Source organism: Diabrotica virgifera, chromosome 5 (assembly GCF_917563875.1).
Source record: "Diabrotica virgifera virgifera chromosome 5, PGI_DIABVI_V3a".
Lineage (NCBI taxonomy): Eukaryota > Metazoa > Arthropoda > Insecta > Coleoptera > Chrysomelidae > Diabrotica > Diabrotica virgifera.
In genome coordinates, this window is record NC_065447.1 from 135,350,566 (window position 1) to 135,370,013 (window position 19,448).

At 32.0% G+C, this 19,448-nt stretch overlaps 1 protein-coding gene across 6 annotated transcripts in view; it reads left to right on the top strand.

Moving 5' to 3' along the window:
• LOC114338951 (uncharacterized) overlaps positions 1-19,448 on the top strand; it is a 296,642-nt gene that overhangs the window by 95,473 nt on the left and 181,721 nt on the right. The window contains exon 1 of one of the 6 annotated variants that reach the window (XM_028289575.1): positions 9,773-9,791. The exons of the other annotated variants lie outside the window; for them this stretch is intronic. The gene's annotated coding sequence lies outside the window, so the exon portion shown is untranslated. Of the gene's footprint in view, positions 1-9,772; positions 9,792-19,448 lie in introns of those variants that run through there. 6 annotated transcript variants of the gene reach the window in all.

A 19,448-nucleotide genomic window follows, 5' to 3' on the forward strand; every position in this document is an offset into this window, starting at 1 on the left:
ACTATATGTATATACCAGGGCGGAACTGCAAAAAAACGTCTATTTGTGGATGTGCGAGGTGGAATTCGGCTTTTTGCAGATAAAGTTAGGTGACAACTTCAATAATAATAATTGACATGCTCCTTCTCAAATATTCCCGGAACATTAATAAAAAAATTAAAATATTTAAAAATTTCGAAAAACATTAATTTTTTTCTATATTTTTGGCTTATAACTTTAAAACGATTCATTTTGGAGCAAACTCGTACAGAATTAAAATAAAGATAATTGAATTTTTTATAATATACGACTAGTTAAAAATGTATTAAATTATTACCCTTTCTGCAAAATAGCAATAAATACAAAATAAGGTGGCAAAATAAGCCTTTTTATTCAGTGTTTTTCAACAACTTTAGTTGCACTTAGAACCTTCGTAATTCGCACAGAAAATCCTTATAACATACTTAAATCGTCCACCAAATTTTATTAAAATCGACCTGATAGATTTTGCATAATAATTTTGCAATCTAAATTTTTTTAAAGAAGTTCAAAGTTTTTAAAAACTTTCTGAACAGAAAGTAGACCATTTAGAAGTTTGCTAATTTTTTCATATATAAAGAGGCTCTCTATCTATCTAATACATTTTACAGAATTAAAATCGGATTATCTAAGCGGCCTCAGCACTGTTTTAAAGTTATAAACAATTATTTGGCTTATAAACAAATACAGCGAGGACGTTTGAGTTGGAATAAATTCATTTTCTCGAGAATGGGCGTCTCTGCAGATAAATCCCGAAATAGGTCGATTTTTATTTATAAATTCTAATTTTTTTGGTATACATATCGTACTAGTGATAGTATGACATGTATACCATCACTGGGCGTGATGACGCAATCGATGATTTTTTTAAATGAGAATAGAACCGTATGATAGCAGGCCGTATGATTCCGTCGGAATAACAGGTTGCCTTGCAACCAGATGCAGAATAGTACCATAAACGTTTTCCACTTTTTAGCACTTTCTTTAATTGAAATTTAAAATTATTTACCACCAATATCTTACACCCACGTGCACTCATTACGAAATCTGTTATCTGTTACAAGAATTTCAGTCATTTTCACAAAATTTATTTGGATTTTCTCTAGTAACTCTTCCAAGAGACAACACATAAATGGTGATTACACCACCTTCAAAGAGAGTAATTTTTACCAATACATACCTGGAATACCGGTATTAAATTATCAACATTACTTAAAAATGAAAGTTACTAATTCACCGGTAGTTAGTGGGTTATCGAAGAATTACCTGCGCGCCAGAGTTACAAGTTGGCCTGTAATTAGGATGGGGGATTAAAATAGTTACGAATTCACCGAGACCCATATGTTTGACCTATTATTGAAAAAAAAAATATGGATGGATGAAAATATACCTATCGAATTGAACGAATGAATAATAGTAAAATTACCAAAAACGCTGGACGGAAGGGCCGCCCGAGAACTTTATCGTACCGATCTATTATCGTTATCGTACTAGATACTGGCATTCTATAAAAATAAAAAAGTTACTCGTTATTTTGATATTTTAGAAACACCTACTGTACTTAAAAGTATTTTATGGTTCTACACATCATTAATTCCTGCATTTGAGAAAATGTTCGATGCCATATTTCGGGGACACACTATAGATGTGTAGATTATTGCATAAATCAATAGAATATTATATAGTCATATTATAATAGTCATACTTTCATTTCAAATTAGTTCATTTTTCTGAGAAATTAATAGTTTATTCATTCTATTTCGATTACGCCAGTCAATGCGCGAGATTAAGAACAAGATATTATCTCCAAATTCTATTCTACTGCATGGATTTTAATGAAATTTTGGGAGTAGCCCAATCTCCTAATTGAAAGTCTATGCTATATACTATGGCGCTTTTATCATGGGGGAAGTTCCCACCACATCTCAGGGGAGAAATATTTTTATTTTCGAATTACATGGAGAAAAAGGAAGATTTTTAAGAGAATTTAAAAATTCATTCTATAATTTGATCACATTTTTTACAAAAACCATTCATTTTAAACCCGTTCAACTTTTTGAAAGTAGAAATAACACTATATATATTAAAAGGTATTGTAGAAGAAAAACAATGCATTTAGATTATGGTGGATGGGGAGTTAAATGTATATACTTTTCATTTTTCCTTAAAGTACATTAGTCATACCTATATTTTTTTGCACCATATCTCGCTTAGTTTGTAAGTAACCGACATTTAACGGTGCTCGTTTTAAAGGCCTTTTCAAACACTACAAAAGGTGTTGGTAGCATTATACACCTAAAACCTACCGTTCCTCTGTTATTTCAAGTTGAATACACCAATTTGAGCATGCACCAAAAAACAAACTATTTTCACCTACCATATCTCTTTTTGTATTATAAATAGAACATTTAGAATCTCTTTATTATTTATAATCTAAAAAATGTTTTATATAGTGTTTTTAGTTCGATGCATAGTTTTTAAGGTATTCGCAAAAAATCCGTCCGAAAAGGTGTCATTTTTCAATGAAAATGGCCAATTTTCAACTACGCATAACTCAAAAAGTATTGAGTTCTCAAAAAAAGTATAGACCAGTTTTTGCTTAGAAATAGGTTCTTTAGCCACTTCCCTGCTTATTTTGACCAACAAATTTTCCACCCCCTTGAAGACGTGGGAACCGCCCCAAGATAAATGCTCCATAGTATATAGGGTAGATTTTGTTTCTTGAGCTATTCCCTACTTACTGTGAAAATATCAAGTACATCAATGTAGTAGGATGGAATTCGGAGCCAAATACCCTCATTGACTGCCCTACAATAATGCTCTGCTATGAACGCGTGAGAGAGGACACACATAAGATTATAGCAAAATTTCTATTTACCGTAACTTTTCGAGTTTTTGAGCTACAGCAATGAATTTTATGTTATTGGAAAGGTAATTTTGCATTCTTTCAAAATATGTTAAAATATATAGGGCGTATCTAAAAAAATTAAGATTTTTTATTCATTTCCGGTTCAACCGGAAGCCATATTTTTGGTAAAATTTATTGTGGTAATAGATAATAAAGTACCATATACGTTTGCAAAATTTCAAATTTTAGTTTCTATTAAGAAGGAAGTTACGGGCACTCGAATATTTTTTTATAAAAATTCATAACTCCCCTTCTATGGGGAGTTAAGATATATGACTAATGTCATTCAATTTACTGATAGGATATCAAAATATATCAAAAAATAAAAAAAATCCTTGGAGCCATTTTTGAGAAAATCTAGTTCAAATTTATGTCAAAATTTGACCCCTTAAATATAGGCAACCCGTAACTTTTTCTGAAAAACGATAACATCCTTCTTATAGCCCCATCTTTAGGCTATATAACGACTTTTTCAAATTAAACTTATCTTAAACAAGTTTTTAGATAGATAGGGAAATGTATCGGGTGGGCGGTCGGCCATGTTGGCCGCCATTTTGATTTTGGAAATGTCAAATTCCGTATTTTTATTTACCTATCGATGAGCTTACTTTCAGTTGAATTTCATTCATTTCGGTCAAAGTTTGCAAAAATGGGCCCTAAATAACCCCCCTATTTCGGCCCCCCTTTGAGAGGTTTTTTTTTAAAGCTTAGTTTCTCGACAAAATTCTCTTAAAGTTACTCATACCGAATTTCATCAAAATCGGTCCAGTAGTTTTTGCTGGGCGGTGGCGACATACGTACGTACGTACATATTTCCGACATGTTTTTTTTATTTGCTTTTTAGACTCAGGGGGACTCAAAACGTCGAAAAAAAGTGAAATCTGAAAAAATTTTTTTTGCACGATCCTATAACTTTATCTATTATACTATACTACGTATATAGTACGATAAAGTAAAAAAGGGAACTTTCCTTTATATTTACGAAAATGTGTAGGTACTCTATTAGTCTAAGAGCTAGTGAACCCTCCGACTACCGGTCGTCCTGTAAGGCTAGAAATTTTTCTAGTGATAATTCATAGCACACCAAGGCTAAAAACCATGACCTGGCAGGCCTCAGCGGTGCACGTGTATCTACCAGGTGAATCGAAAAGTGCAAATTTAGGTGGTAAAATAAACTTTCTCCTGTAAGGTTTAAATTTAAGTATGTGTTTGAGTAAGTCATTTAGAAGAAATGTGTACAATGACAGGCGATTCTGAAGAGCATAAAACCTTGCCAGGCGAGGGGAAAGATTAGGGGTTTTTCCTAAAATTATTCTTTTTGCATCGAACAAATTTTTTTAGGTTTTTTGAATCATTATAAACAGAAAACATCTTTAGAGATTTTTCTCTTAAGTTAATAGTTTTTGTTATATAAGCGATTGAAAATTTTGAAAATTGCGAAATCGGCAATTTTTAACTTTAAATCGGACATTTATCTAAAAAATTCAATGTTGCCAAGGTACGTAGATATTCTTTAAACATTGATTGATGAAATCCCGAAGAGTTTTTTGCAATAAAATATCGAAAACCCCTTTGTTTTTTTAATTGCTAATCAAGCGGATGCGACACTGTAGTATAAGTGAGGACGTTTGTGTTTGCATAAATTCATTATCTCGAGAATGGGCAAATTTCAAGAGAAATCCTCTGACATTTCGATTTTTATTTTTGAATTAGGATTTTTTTTCATATATATATAATACTAGTGACGTCATCCATCTGGGCGTGATGACGTAATAGATGATTTTTTTAAATAAGAGTAGGGGTTGTGTGATAGCTCATTTGAAAGGTTATTTAATTCTCTATTCATTAATATAAACATTAACATAATTATTTATACAGGGTGTACAAAAAATTTGTTTCTTCTATTTGTCAAATTTAATCAAAGTTAATTTAATAAAAATTTTTTTTTTGTACACCCTGTACAAATAATTATGTTAATGTTTATATTAGTGAATAGAGAATTCAATAACCTTTTAAATGAGCTATCACACAACCCCTACTCTCATTTAAAAAAATCATCGATTACGTCATCACGCTCAGATGGATGACGTCACTAGTATTATATATATGCCAAAAAGTCCTAATTTAAAAATAAAAATCCACCTGTCTGAGGATTTCTCTTGTAATTTGTCCATTCTCGAGATAATGAATTTATGCAAACTCAAACGTCCTCACATATACTACAGTGTCGCACCCGCTTGATTAGCAATTAAAAAAACAAAGGGGTTTTCGATATTTTATTGCAAAAAAATCTGCGGCATTTCATCAATCAATGTTTAAAGAATATCTACGTATCTTGGTAATATTGAGATTTTTAGATAAATGTCCGATTTAGGGTTAAAAATAGCCGATTTCGCAATTTTCAAAATTTTCAATCGCTTGTATAACAAAAACTATTAACTTAAGAGAAAAATCACTAAAGACGTTTTCTGTTTGGAATTATTCAAAAAACCTAAAAAAAATTTGTTCGATGTAAAAAGAATAATTTTAGGAAAAACCCCTAATCTTTCCCCTCGCCTGGCAAGGTCTTATGCTCTTCAGAATCGCCTGTCATTGTACACATTTCTTCTAAATGACTTACTCAAACACATACTTAAATTTAAACCTTACAGGAGAAAGTTTATTTTACCCCCTAAATTTGCACTTTTCGATTCACCTGGTAGATACACGTGCACCACTGAGGCCTGCCAGGTCATGGTTTTTAGCCTTGGTGTGCTATGAATTATCACTAGAAAAATTTCTAGCCTTACAGGACGACCGTTAGTCGGAGGGTTCACTAGCTCTTAGACTATATAATATTATAACTACTCTGGGCAAATTAGGAAAAAACAAGGAAAAGTTATTTATTAACTATTTTATAGCTGTAATCAAATCTGGTGTTTAATATCGGAGCTGGTGTTAATATACCAGATGTCCACATATATTTTCCCTCATTTTAACCTTTAACTACTTCGCATCAAGTTATAACATAAGTACACGCGTGGCGTACTTTATACGTCACAAGAGAATACACTTAAAAACAGCGATTTTTATTTATTTTTTTCGAAAAAATGCTCTTAGTTATTTGTTATAAACGTTATTCGGCATCAGAAAATGCTTGGAGACCTTGGAGTTCCTTCTCAGTAAGTCAATTGAGATTTATAACTGGAATCTAATCCATTGAAAAATAAAATTACTAATAAAAAAAATTTAAATGTAATTATTTACATGAGAAAAAGTATTGTTTATAAAGAAAAATATATTTTGTGCCATAATGATCAAAAAAACAAAAACAAAAAAACCTAATTTTAGCTATACCTGCTAATAGTGTATATGACTTGTTATTGGTACATGAAACCAATCAGTTAAGGTAGATACCTTAATTATTGGTCTTACCATAAACACTCAATAAAAATTAATTTGTTTAAACAAATGCGAACTAGAATTGAACGAATCGCTAATGAGTCATTCTACCAAACTAGTCTAAAAAACCTATAGGTATAACCTGTTATTAGACAATAATTCTTATCCTCCTGCAATGTTAAAGCATCCATTATTTAAGACTCCGTCTGTCACACCAACTATTGTTAATAATTCAAGTCATAATAATAATGCAGCTAACAATGATAATGATAACATTCCAGAAGTAAATTCATTCACCTCTTTACCATTCATTAGAGAGATTACGCCAAACCTCGCCACGACAGTTGAACATCAAAATAGCTAGTAAACCAATGTTAACTATTAATAAACTAAGACAAAGGCAGTTTTTGTTTTTATTTGATTCAGAGTTGGACCACCATCTCCATATTAGCTATTTCAGCATCTATGCATCCTCAGTGAAGCTATGCAGTCACAATTCTGAAACAAATATCAATAATCCTGCCTATTTAAGGGAAAGCATCGCGATGCAATGTTTCCACCTTTTGAGACGCAAAACAGCGACATCTCTCGTAATAGGAAGAAGACGAAAAGCCCTAAATACAAAGTTTACTACTTTTATACAATTAGAATAATTGAAATAAAAATAATAAACAATATTTTAAATCCAAGACTTTTCGTTAAGAAACTGCTTTCTGGCTGCATCCTGTATCTTCTGCTTTTACAATATATAAGCACAAGAGACGACGAGTATAGAAGAAAGCAAAAAAGGACATTTTGGCCACGTATTTACGTTCTTTTCGTCTAGGAAAAGGACCGAAAGACAGTTTCAGGTACTCAAATCTGAGTAAAGATGAAAAAGATAAAGGCAGTTTTTGTTTTTATTTGATTCAGAGTTGGACCACCATCTCCATATAGCTATTTCAGCATCTATGCATCCTCAGTGAAGCTATGCAGTCACAACTCTGAAACAAATATCAACAATCCTGCCTATTTAAGGGAAAACATCGCGATGCAATGTTTCCATATTTTGAGACGCAAAACAGCGACATCTCTCGTAATACGAGGAAGACGAAATACGTACCAATAAACTATTTTCAAGGATGAAAGATAGATCACAAAAAGAGCTGCTGTCTAATGTAGTGTACAGTATATATATTGATTGTGACAAAGAATGCATTGGCTAGACCACTAGACGAGTTAAAGATCGTATTACCTCTCACGAAAGTGATTGTAGACTATATCCAGATAGATGCTCTTTAGCTACACATGTTGTGAATGAAAGCCATATTATGGAATTTGAATCAGTAAATACTATAGCAAATAAAAAGCTTATCACAAACAAAACATTTCTTGAAAAGAAATTTATTTATCAGAATGATCAGACAATTAATAAAAGAATAGATATTAAACAACTAACAAATATCTGTTTATTCCTTCTTGAAACTGACAAAAACTTTAATATTAATAATGATTTTAGTCTAAATACTAGCTCACTTTAAGCTTCACATTTCAAAATTAATTAGAATGTTACAGGGTGTTCGATAACATATTGGCAGACCAAACTTATGTTTTTTTAAATCTTCTTAACTTCTCCATTACAAAAATATAAAGGTTTGTTGTAATGTATACCATTGTTATACATGGTATTTACAAAGTGATAACCAATTTTATATGAAAATCGTAACAAGTTCAACTCACTGTATAAATAAAAATAAGCACAAAAGCAATGGAATATTGATGTCATATTTTTTATTTATTGTCAAAATTTTCATAAATAATTGATATTGCTAATTTTTTTTACATTGAATACAGGGTAAATCAAAACGAAAGTACATTATTTTCTCAGTAATTTTAAACGGAACACCCTGTATTTTATATCACTGTCGAAAAGTACCAGTACCGTATTTTAATTTTTATATAAAATTTTCTATGTCTAAATTTATTAGTTTTCGAGATATTTTCATTTTTCAGAGCAAATTATTTTACGGGTCTATATCTTTCCAAATTTTAAGTAAGCCATGACTGAATTGTCTAAAACTGACAATTTACGATTACTGATTATCGATCTGGTAATACATGTAAACGATATAGCAAATAAAGAAAGAAAAATAATTTATTAGTAATAAATTTTACAAAAAAAAACACAACCACAACAAACAACATTTTTGAAACAATTAAAAACTACTTTTGTATGCAAATGTAACAAATAAAGAACGAAAAATAATTTATCAATAAACAATTTTACAAAAAAAAAACATGAAAAAAAATACATTTTTGAAAAAATTTAAAGCTAATTTAGTAAAATATTTTAAATATTTAATTACATAAGTTGTTCAAAATGACCTCCGAACACATTTATTCATTTCTAAAAACGGTCATTCAATGAGTTACTTACACTACGAAGCATTCGTAAATTAACACTCCGAAATACACTTTGTATTCTATTTTTCATATCATCTCTTGTTATTGGAGCCATTTTATAACCTTCATTCTTAAATTAACCCCAAAAAAATCAGTCCAGTTTATTAAATTCTGGTGATTTGGCTGGCCACGCTGCTGGTCCATTGAAAAATGAAAATATCTCGAAAATTAATAAATTTAAACATAGGAAATGCTGTATACAAATTAAAGTACGGTAATGGTACTTTTCGATAGTAATATAAAATACATGGTGTTCCTTTTAAAATTACTGAGAAAATATTGTACCTACTTGCGTTTAAACTCACCCAGTATTAGATATAAAGAAAATTAGCAATATCAATCATTTTAAAAAATTTGAGAATAAATAAGAAATATGGCATCAATAAACCATTGCCATTGTACTTATTTTTATTTATACAGGGAGTTTAACTTCTTACGATTTTCATATAAATTGGTTATAACTTTGTAGATATCCTAGGAAGACGTTAACAGGATTTCGAATATAAAATAAAATAGAAGATGTTCCATTTAAGAAAACATAAGTTTGGTCTGCGATTATGTTATCGAACACTCTGTAACATTCTAACTAATTTTGTAATGTGAAGCTCAAAGTTGGCTACAATTTTTGTTTTTAACTTTTATCGCTATCTATTAGTATAACGGATCTACGGAGTTTTACCACACTAATCAATCACCCTGCATATGACGACATTCTCAAACTAGTAAGTTGTTTTCAATACCTAATCATTGTATCTTTAATATATTTTTTAGCATTCCTGACGATGTTAGTGACTGTTGACGAAATATATGATGCCGTAGAAAAGAGTACACATTGTCTTATTGAGCTGTCTACCCAATAATTATGGTGGTTTCGCAGTCTTCCTGTTAAAAAAAAATTACAGAATATTAATTTTTGTATCTTTCATAACACTAACCAGTTTGTAAATATTTTTTTCAACATTTACTTTACCTGCACAATGCACAAATATTACTTGAAAATTCAATATCTTCAAAGAAAGCAAGGCACTTGAATAAATGTTATGTAAGTATGTAGGTATACCAGGGGTATGTTAATATACAACCAAGATCGACTACAAGACGAATCATTCTTAGCTCGACCGGTCAATTCTCCTTTTACGATTGAAATAGTGACACGCCTTAGTACCTTAATTGCTTTTAATACTTCTTACGCAACTTGTTACATATAAGAAATTAGTATTATATGTTTTTTCTAATATATTTAAAGCAATATTGAAGTTTCGATAGGGATTTCTTTTCCTGAACGTTTTTCTTCCTCAATGATTTAAAGAGTTTATGAGAAAGCACAAACCAAACAAAATTTAACCGATTTTTATATAGAACGTGGAACATTTTAACAAATTGTTATACAAACAATGCTACGTACATAAAACAAAGTGTACATTTATTAGATGTTTTTAATACTTTTTATTCAACTTGTTACATATAAGAAATTAGTATTATGATTATCTATTAACTCAGCTAGCAGCAGCAACAGACACATTCATAATGAGCACACACTTCAAACACAAAAAAGAACTTAAGGTAACAATATGGCTAATACTAGGATCAACTGAGGGTAATCAAATAGATCATATTTTGATTTCAAAAAAGTGAAGGAGAACAATTGAGGAGGTTTAAAGCAAAACCGAATAAATCCACTAAAAAAGATTTTTGGAAAAATAGGATTTTTCTGGGACGCAAAAATTAATTTTGGTAGGGGAGCCCAAGCGGGGATTTTTGCAGTAACTCGAGCGCGTCAGATTATCATATGGGGAGAACCCTGTAGTAGATGTACCTCTACCATATATTGGCTTTAAACACAGGGAAGTTCGTTACCCTTCGGATGACCAAGGGGGGTAAATTTTGACCCCAATGTATGTTTTTATTTAATAAATTCAGAAATATTTTCAATTTTTAATTCATTATTTTTTATTTAACTTGAATATCATTCTAGATATCCTCATATTTTGTAATAAAAAAAATTCTCTATATTTTACGAAAAAAAATTTTTTTTCTGAATTTGGGCTCAAAGACGAACTCTCTTGGTCTTCCATGTTCCAATTTGATATTAAATAAATACCGTCTATTATGTGGAACTGTTTGTAAGAAACATTTCAATATTGAAAAAAAAAATTGTTTGTTAAACCTGTGACGACGTAAATTAGTGTATATTTTAAGATTTCTTTAGTTATATGTTCAGAATGATGATTCCTGTTTTGGTTCAGTTGTGATTAAAATATGTTTTACTAATGTTTATTTATTATTTATTGATACTATACTAATCTTAAAATTACGAATACGTTATTTTATTTCTTAAAACAACTTAATTTTTTTGTCAATTGTCATTTTTCAATTGGGGTCATTTTTTAACCCCGTTGGTCATCCGCGTAACAAAAAAAGATTGGTCATCGGAAGGTTAAGGGGGGGCGAAAAAAATCTATCCTTAGAAAAACTCTAAATCGTCAGATTAAGATAAGGTAAGTTAAGTACATGCAAAACTGTATGCTCTTCGACTTCGTCAATATATGTATTACTGTACATATATTGACGATTTGTCTAATTTTAGTAAATTGTAGTTGTTATTTGTTATTGATATTATGTTTTCTTTTGACTGTATGTAAGCTTTGTCCATAAAATTGTAAAAATTTTCAGTGACAATAAAGCATATTTCTATTCTATTCTATAAAACAGTGTATATTTCAAAAATCTGACGATTTTGGCGGGGTGTAAGGTAATGGCTGAGTCACAAAGTTTCACAAGAAAAAAGCGAATATTTCGCGAAATGAACGATAGATCTAAAAACTAAAAAATACGTGCTCAATATTTGTCAAAAATCTATCGAATGATACCAAACACAACTGCCCACGGAGAGGGGTGGGGGGTAAATTTAAAATTTTAAATACGAATCCGGCGATATTTCGCGAAATTAACATCAGATCAAAAAACTGAAAAATACACTTATTCAGTACGTTTGAAAAATCTATCGAATGACACCAAACACGACCCCCCAAGGATGTGGGGTGGGCGGTTACTTTAAAATTTTAAATAGGAGCCCCTATCTTTTATTGCAGATTCAGATTCCTTACGTAAAAATAAGTAACTTTTATTTGAAACATTTTTTCGAATTATGGAGAGGTGGCGCAATAATCGGAAAAAACGATTGTTGGAAAGGGAAAATTAAATTAAAAATGGAAAGTCTCCACTAAAATGGAAAATTTTACTTAACTTTTTTTAGTTTTAGACCTACTCTTCACAACCCAATAGGTCCCCAAAACGCTCGAGTGACTGCATATTTAGCATACTTTCCTCCCCTACTATTATGTTTTTGTTTACCTTGTTCCCAAACTATTAGAAAAGTCATATTAAAACTTTTCCTACAATATAAATTTAAAAAAGTGATATTTAGTACAAAAGAAAATTTAAACAAAAGTGGATTTATTTGGTTTTGCTTGAAATTACTCGATTTATTTCATTTTTCTCACAAATTTATTAGCAAAAATTAACAACAGTACTATTTTCAATTACTAATACATAAATCAGAAGCATATGGCGTTTAGTAGACTAACAGCACATCCAATAGTGCATTTAAAAATGAAGTGCAAACTCTTCTTCTAGACAGTTACACTCATTTCTTAGCCCTTCTTCTTCCTGAGGTACTTCCTTTGTATTTTCAACTTTATTATTTTCACATAAAAGATTCGTGTACCACAAAAAAGCTTCGTCACTTTTCCACTTCTTTCCAAATTGTTTTTCCATAAGTTGTTGAACACTTTTTGGTAGAATGGCAATTCGCAGGTTGATTTCGGATAGCAAAAATTTTTTAAAAGACTTTTATAAATAAAAGACCCTTTTTATAAATTGCGCGCCTAAGTCCAGATTGGGCTTCAAATCGATAATGCTGAAATAGACCGGGCAGTATCGTCGCCCCCGCTAGCGCAATTATTCCGATTCGATTTTTTTGCACAAACTTACTCAAAAAGAGGTCCTTATAACATATCCACAGGGTGCCGGGCGGTTCCGTGGTCGAAAAATTTTTTAAACAATATTTTTTAAACAAATTAACAAAAATAATTTTTTTATTTCCAAACATTTTTTTTTAGATAATTTGGGTCATTCTGAGCAAAAAAGGTCTCGTGTCATTTTTCCCTAAAATTGACTGTTGTCGAGTTATACGCGATTAAAAATTTGAAAAATGCGAAAATGGCCATTTTCAAGGCTTCATAACTCGATTAAAAATGATTATTATGAAATTCAAAAAGTGACAAAATCAAGATTCAAATACCTTCTTCAACGTCCTGAAGAGATTTTTGTCACTATTTTATTACAAAGCTGTTATTTTTAGTTATTAACAATTAGCGGTATAGTCCAACTGTATCGTCGCCCCCGTTAGCGGAACTATTTCGATTCGATTTTTTTGCACAAACTTACTCAAAAAGAGGTCTTTATAACATATCCACAGGGTGCCGGGCGGTGCCGTGGTCGAAAAATGTTTTAAACAATTTTTTTTAAACAAATTCACAAAAATAATTTTTTCATTTCCGACAATTTTTTTTTAGATAATTTGGGTCATTGGTCTCTAAACTTGACTGTTGTCGAGTTATACGCGATTAAAAATTTGAAAAATGCGAAAATGGCCATTTTCAAGGCTTCATAACTCGATTAAAAATTATTATTATGAAATTCAAAAAGTGACAAAATCAAGATTCAAATATCTTCTTCAACGTCTTGAAGAGATTTTTGGCATTATTTTATTACAAAGCTGTTACTTTTAGTTATTAACAATTAGTTCAGCTTTATCGTCACCCCCGTTAGCGGAAGTATTTCGATTAGATTTTTTTTGCACAAACTTACTTAAAAAGAGGTCCTTATAACATATCCACAGGGTGCCGGCCGGTGCCGTGGTCTAAAAATTGTTTAAACAATTTTTCGACCACCGGCCGGTACTCTGTGGATATGTTATAAGGACCTATTTTTGAGTAAGTACGATTCATAACTAAATCAGCACACGTAAACATCCAATTAACTATTGAAGATACTGTGATTGAGAGTGTGGAAAACTACAAATACTTAGGAACATGGATAACATCAAATGTAGACCAAACCAAAGAAATTAAGACACGTATTGAAATAGCACGTGCATCATTCATTAAACTTAAAAAGTCTCTTTGTTGTCGGGATATAAGGTTAGACCTACGCCTAGGGATGCTTCGATGTTACGTGTTCTCTACTCTTCTTTATGGCTTGGAAGCGTGGACGTTGAAAAAAGTCCATTTGAATAAGTTGGCCGCCTTTGAATTTTGTTGTTACAGAAGAATCCTACGAATATCATGGATTCAAAGAATGTCGAACGTGGAAGTAACCAGAAGGATAGGAAATCAACCGGAAATAATACTAACTATCAAAAGACGAAATTGAGTACTTGGGACATGTGATGAGAGGGCAAAAATACTCATTATTACAACTTATTATGCAAGGCAAAATCCGAGGAAAGCGAAATGTGGGAAGACGAAGAACATCCTGGCTTAAGAACTTACGGGAATGGTTCGAATGCAGTCATCATCCAGCCTCAAAAGTCCACTGCTGAACATAGGCCTCCTCCCCTCGTTTCCAACCCCATCTATCCTGCGCCGCCCTCATCCAGTTTTTATTTACCTTTCTTAAGTCGTCAGTCCATCTTGTAGGCGGTCGACCGACGCTTCTCTTGTCTTCTCTTGGCCTCCATTCCAATAACCTCTTCGTCCATCGCCCATCTGTCATTCTGGCTACGTGTCCTGCCCATCTCCACTTCAACCTGGCTATCCTCTCGATGACGTCAGTCACCTTTGTTCTTCTCCTGATTTCTTCGTTTCTGATTTTGTCTCGCAGAGTTATTCCTAACATTGACCGCTCCATTCTTCTCTGCGTGACTCTTAGTTTGGTAGCCGAGGCTTTAGTTAAGGTAAGTGTTTCTGATCCGTACGTCAAGACTGGGAGGACGCACTGATCGAATACCTTTCTCTTTAGACATGTGGGTAACTCACTTTTAAAAGTTTCTCTCAGTTTTCCAAATGCTGCCCACCCAAGACCGATTCTTCTCTCCAGCTCATGAGTCTGGTTATCCCTGCCAATCGTAATTTCATGTCCCAGGTATTTATATCTATCTACGAGTTCTATTTCCTTCCCACCAATACTGATGTTCTGGTTGGGTACCAAATTTGTCATTATTTTTGTTTTTGAGATGTTTATATTTAAACCAACATTTTCTGTAGCTACAACGAGTTCTTGTACCATCTCTCTTGCCATACCTAGATCCTCAGCTACTATGACTATATCATCGGCGAAACGTAAGTTGTTTAGGTATTCTCCATCTATTTTTATTCCCTTTGTCATCCAATCCAAACTCTTGAAAGCATGTTCTAAGACCGTATTAAAAAGTTTAGGTGACATTGGGTCTCCTTGTCTAACCCCCCGTTCTATTTTTATGCGATTACTGTTAGTATGTAATTTGACAGTGGTTGTTGCCTGTAAGTATATTTTGTGTAATAATTTTGTATACCTATAATCTAGCCTGCATTCTTTAAGCGCCTGTAATATTTTGCTAAGTTCAACTGTATCAAAGGCTTTATGAAAATCGATAAAAACTAGAACTAGGGGTTTATTGTATTCCACTACTTTCTCTATCAGGGTTTTTATACTTTGTAGATGGTCATTTGTTCCGTAATTTTTTCGGAATCCTGCCTGTTCTCTTGGTTGATAAGTCTCTAACTTTCTTTCCATTCTCTTAACTATTATTCGCGTAAATAACTTATATAAATGGCTGAGGAGGCTAATCGGTCTGTAATTCTCTAAATTGGCTTTGTCTCCTGCTTTGTGTAATAGAATCATAGTAGCGTTGTTCCAGTCTGTTGGAATATTGGCGTTGTGAAGGCAGATATTGAAAAGTTGTTTAATTTTTTCAAGTAGTATATTTCCTCCAATTTTTAGTGCTTCTGATACTATTCCATCTTCACCTGGGGTTCGATTATTTTTCATTTTCTTCAGAGCCTCTTTGATTTCTGATTTTGTTATATCGGGCATTAAATCCGATCCTTGATTTAATACTCCAGTTTTTACTGTAATTGGAGGTTGCGCATTGTCATCTTTTTTTCTTGATTTGTATAACTCTGTGTAGAACTCTTCGACTATTGTTAATATTTCATCTCTGTTTGTAGTTTCTTTTCCAGTTCTGTTTCTTAGTTTGTTGATTTCTATTTTTCCTTTTTGTACGCTTACGTTCTTCAAAACTTTCATGTTCTTATTTTGCTCTATTGCTTGTTTTGTTTTTTCTACATTGTAGTTTCTTATGTCTTTTCTTATTGACTTTGTGATAGTCTTATTTATTTGATTTAGCGCTTCTTTGCTGGAACTTGTATCTCCTTTCATCTGTCGTCTTAGTTCTATAAGGGTTTTAGTAGGTTGACTTAGTTTTTCATCTTTTTGGTTTGTTGGACAGTATTTAGTTTGAGCCTGTTGTATTGTGGTGATTATTTGCTTGTTCAGTATATTAATGTCTGTTGTTGTTGTATCTTTCGAATGCAGTAGTGCAGAGATATTTAGAGCGGCAGTCAACAGGGTCCGCATTGCCATGATGATTTCCAACCTTCGACAGAAGATGGAACTTAAAGAAGAAGAATCAGATAGATCACGAGGAAGACCAAAACCCAGATGGGAGAACAAGATAGTCGAGGACCTTGAGAAAATGGGTAACCACATGCAAAAACAGGAACGAATGGATAAAAATTGTGTAAGATGCCAAGTTACACAACCAATTGTAAAACCAAAATGTTAATGCGGACTGATTCACCGCGACAAAAGAATCGGAAGAGCCCAAAGAGGCAGACAATCACTCCGTTAGGAGTGTAGATGACATGATGATCATGATCTTTTCCTGGACGTTTTTATTAATATATGAATATTTAAAAAATTGACTTCTGTGGAAATTGTCCGATTCAAAACTGATCCTGCCTGAAGTAGTAAGCCGCAGTCAACAACATAAACGATAGACTATAAAACTTTTATGGCCGGTTTCACCAACAACAAGTAGTCGTTTATTCTATGAATAAAGCTATTTGACCAATAAACTGACATATCTCCATTTTACTAACGTCAAATAAGACTTATTTTATTTATTTATCAAATAAATATTTACTTTTAGAATAAATTGGCAGTTAATCTCGCTGTAAATATATGTAAGAAAGTAAATTCGTCAGTTTAACTTTCAATTATCAAAACTACATTGAAACAAAATAAAAAATATAAACGTCTAATAAATTTTATTCGATTTTATTCCGGTTTCACAACAACAAATAAATCAATGAATAGTTATTCGTCGAATAAAATTTATTAGACGTTTATATTTTTATTTTGTTTCTATATAATTTTGATAAATTAAAGTTAACCTTTGTCGAGCAGTATAATTTTACACCCGTAACAGACGGCATAGGTACAATTGTACCCGTTATATATATATATATATATATTTTCTTAAAAATTCCTTAATCTAAAGGAAAATCTTTGTTAGTTTTAAGATAATATTATTTATTACTAGCATAATTGGTTAAAAGGCCAACGCCTTAGTATAAAACTCAATAGTCTACGGCTTGGTTTGGATAAACGCGTCGGATCGGCCTATGGAGGAGCGGTACGGCAAGGGATAAGGGCTTGCGGCTTGGTGATACTCCTCCATAGATCCCTACCGAAGGGCGTTGACGCCTAAGAACGGTGTATATATATAATTGGTTAAAAATTGTTTAACATTGCAATAAATAAATAATAATATTCGGCAATTTGTTCTTGTACGGATTTACAAACAAAGATTAGAATCCGCTTTTAAGTGACCCCTTTTATGTATCGTAAATTATTGAAATTACTGCAACAAGGAACTTGGAAATAGTGGACGTAAACAAATTCTAGGAAGAGTAGCATTGTATTGTATTTTAATTGAAGACATAATAGATTTCACCCACATTTAGTTTTTTGGTTTTTGTCAATACGTGTATACTTAAAAATTATCATGAGTAATAATGATTCTAAATTTAGTTTACCGAAATGCCGACAACAGAGGTATACATAGAATAGAATCAACAAAGAAAACTTGTGAGAGATGTGGAATATAAAGTCTCTGCCACTAATACGTGCAGCAATGTCTCGTGATCGTTTCTCATCCTAAGATTTAAAAGATTTGACAACGAAAATACCCGCCAATAACGCAAAAAAGCCGATAAGATTGCACTCATACGAGATACCTGGACAATGCTGAATAAAAATGTGCTCCAAGGCTACAACCCATCAAAATGCATAACCATAGATGAACAACTGTTTCCGAAAGAACAGTTTTTGATCTGGTCACATCTTCTAAAGGTTCTGGGAGAAATATTATCACAGATAACTTTTTACCAGTTTTGAACTAGCTAAAGTCTAGACTTCATGTCACATGAGGTTAGTGGGCTCAATTAGAAAAAATAAGAGATTTCTACTCATCAACATGCAAGCAAGCAAGAAAATAGCTATTTTCTCCACAAATCTTGCATACAATCATGAATGCTCTTATTTGCTAAAGAAAAACAAAGCAGTAGTGTTACTCTCGTCCATGCATAATATAACAGGACAAGTAGCCGGAAATGATTGAGTATTAGAGTAAAACTAAAGTGATATTGATACCATGGATAAAATGCTGGGTGAGTATACCGCCAAACGTCTAACATTGATTTGGCTCTTGGCCTCTTTTATAATATTATTGACGTCACTGGCCTAGCATCCTACATTATATCGAGATCGAGAGCACAATCCATTATAAAAAACAAAGGACCAACGCAAGAAGTTTTTGAAGGATCTTTCTAAAGATCTTTGTCTTGCTGTAGATACTCTTCCTCAAGTATCTCACAGCATTCGTGGATATACTCCAATAACCGGAAGTTGCCATGTTTGTCAAAACGAACGGAAAAAAAATCTAAAACGAGAAAAAGTTGGGTAGTATGTTTTCTACCTATCTGCGACACACATTCTTTGTCTAAAACGACATGAATGTGTTGCGAAAATCCACACTAACATTAATTTTTTTATTTTGATTCAACAAACTATCATTTAAATACAAAATGTATTGATATTTTATAACATTCATTTAAAAAAAAATACAAGGTACAAATGTACCTATGCCGTCGTTTATGGGGGTAGAAACAATTTAAGCCCCCTGTTGGGAACTGAATAAAGATTTCTTTGTTATATTTGGCTGACGTAATCTATTGGATAAATGTAGAGATGTCACAAAATTTCAAGTCTCTATCTCTTTAATAAAAAAAGTTATCACAATTTGAAAACCCAAAAGTTACAATTGTACCTATTCCGCCCGACGAAGGTTAAACTGATAAACTTACATTCTTATAGATATTTACATCAATATTCACTTGCCAATTTACTCCAAGAGTAAATATTTATTTGATAAATAAATAAAATAGTCTTGTTTGACATAAGTAAAATGGAGAAATGGCAGTTTATTGGTCGAATAACTTTATTCATAGAGTAAAATACTATTTGTCGTTGGTGAAACCGGCCATTAGTGAGTTAAATTTAAAATCTTATGTATAATTTTCAATTTTAATACTTATTACAAATTTTGACCAAATTTTAAGTGCTTTGCATTTTTTGATAAAAAATAAATTTT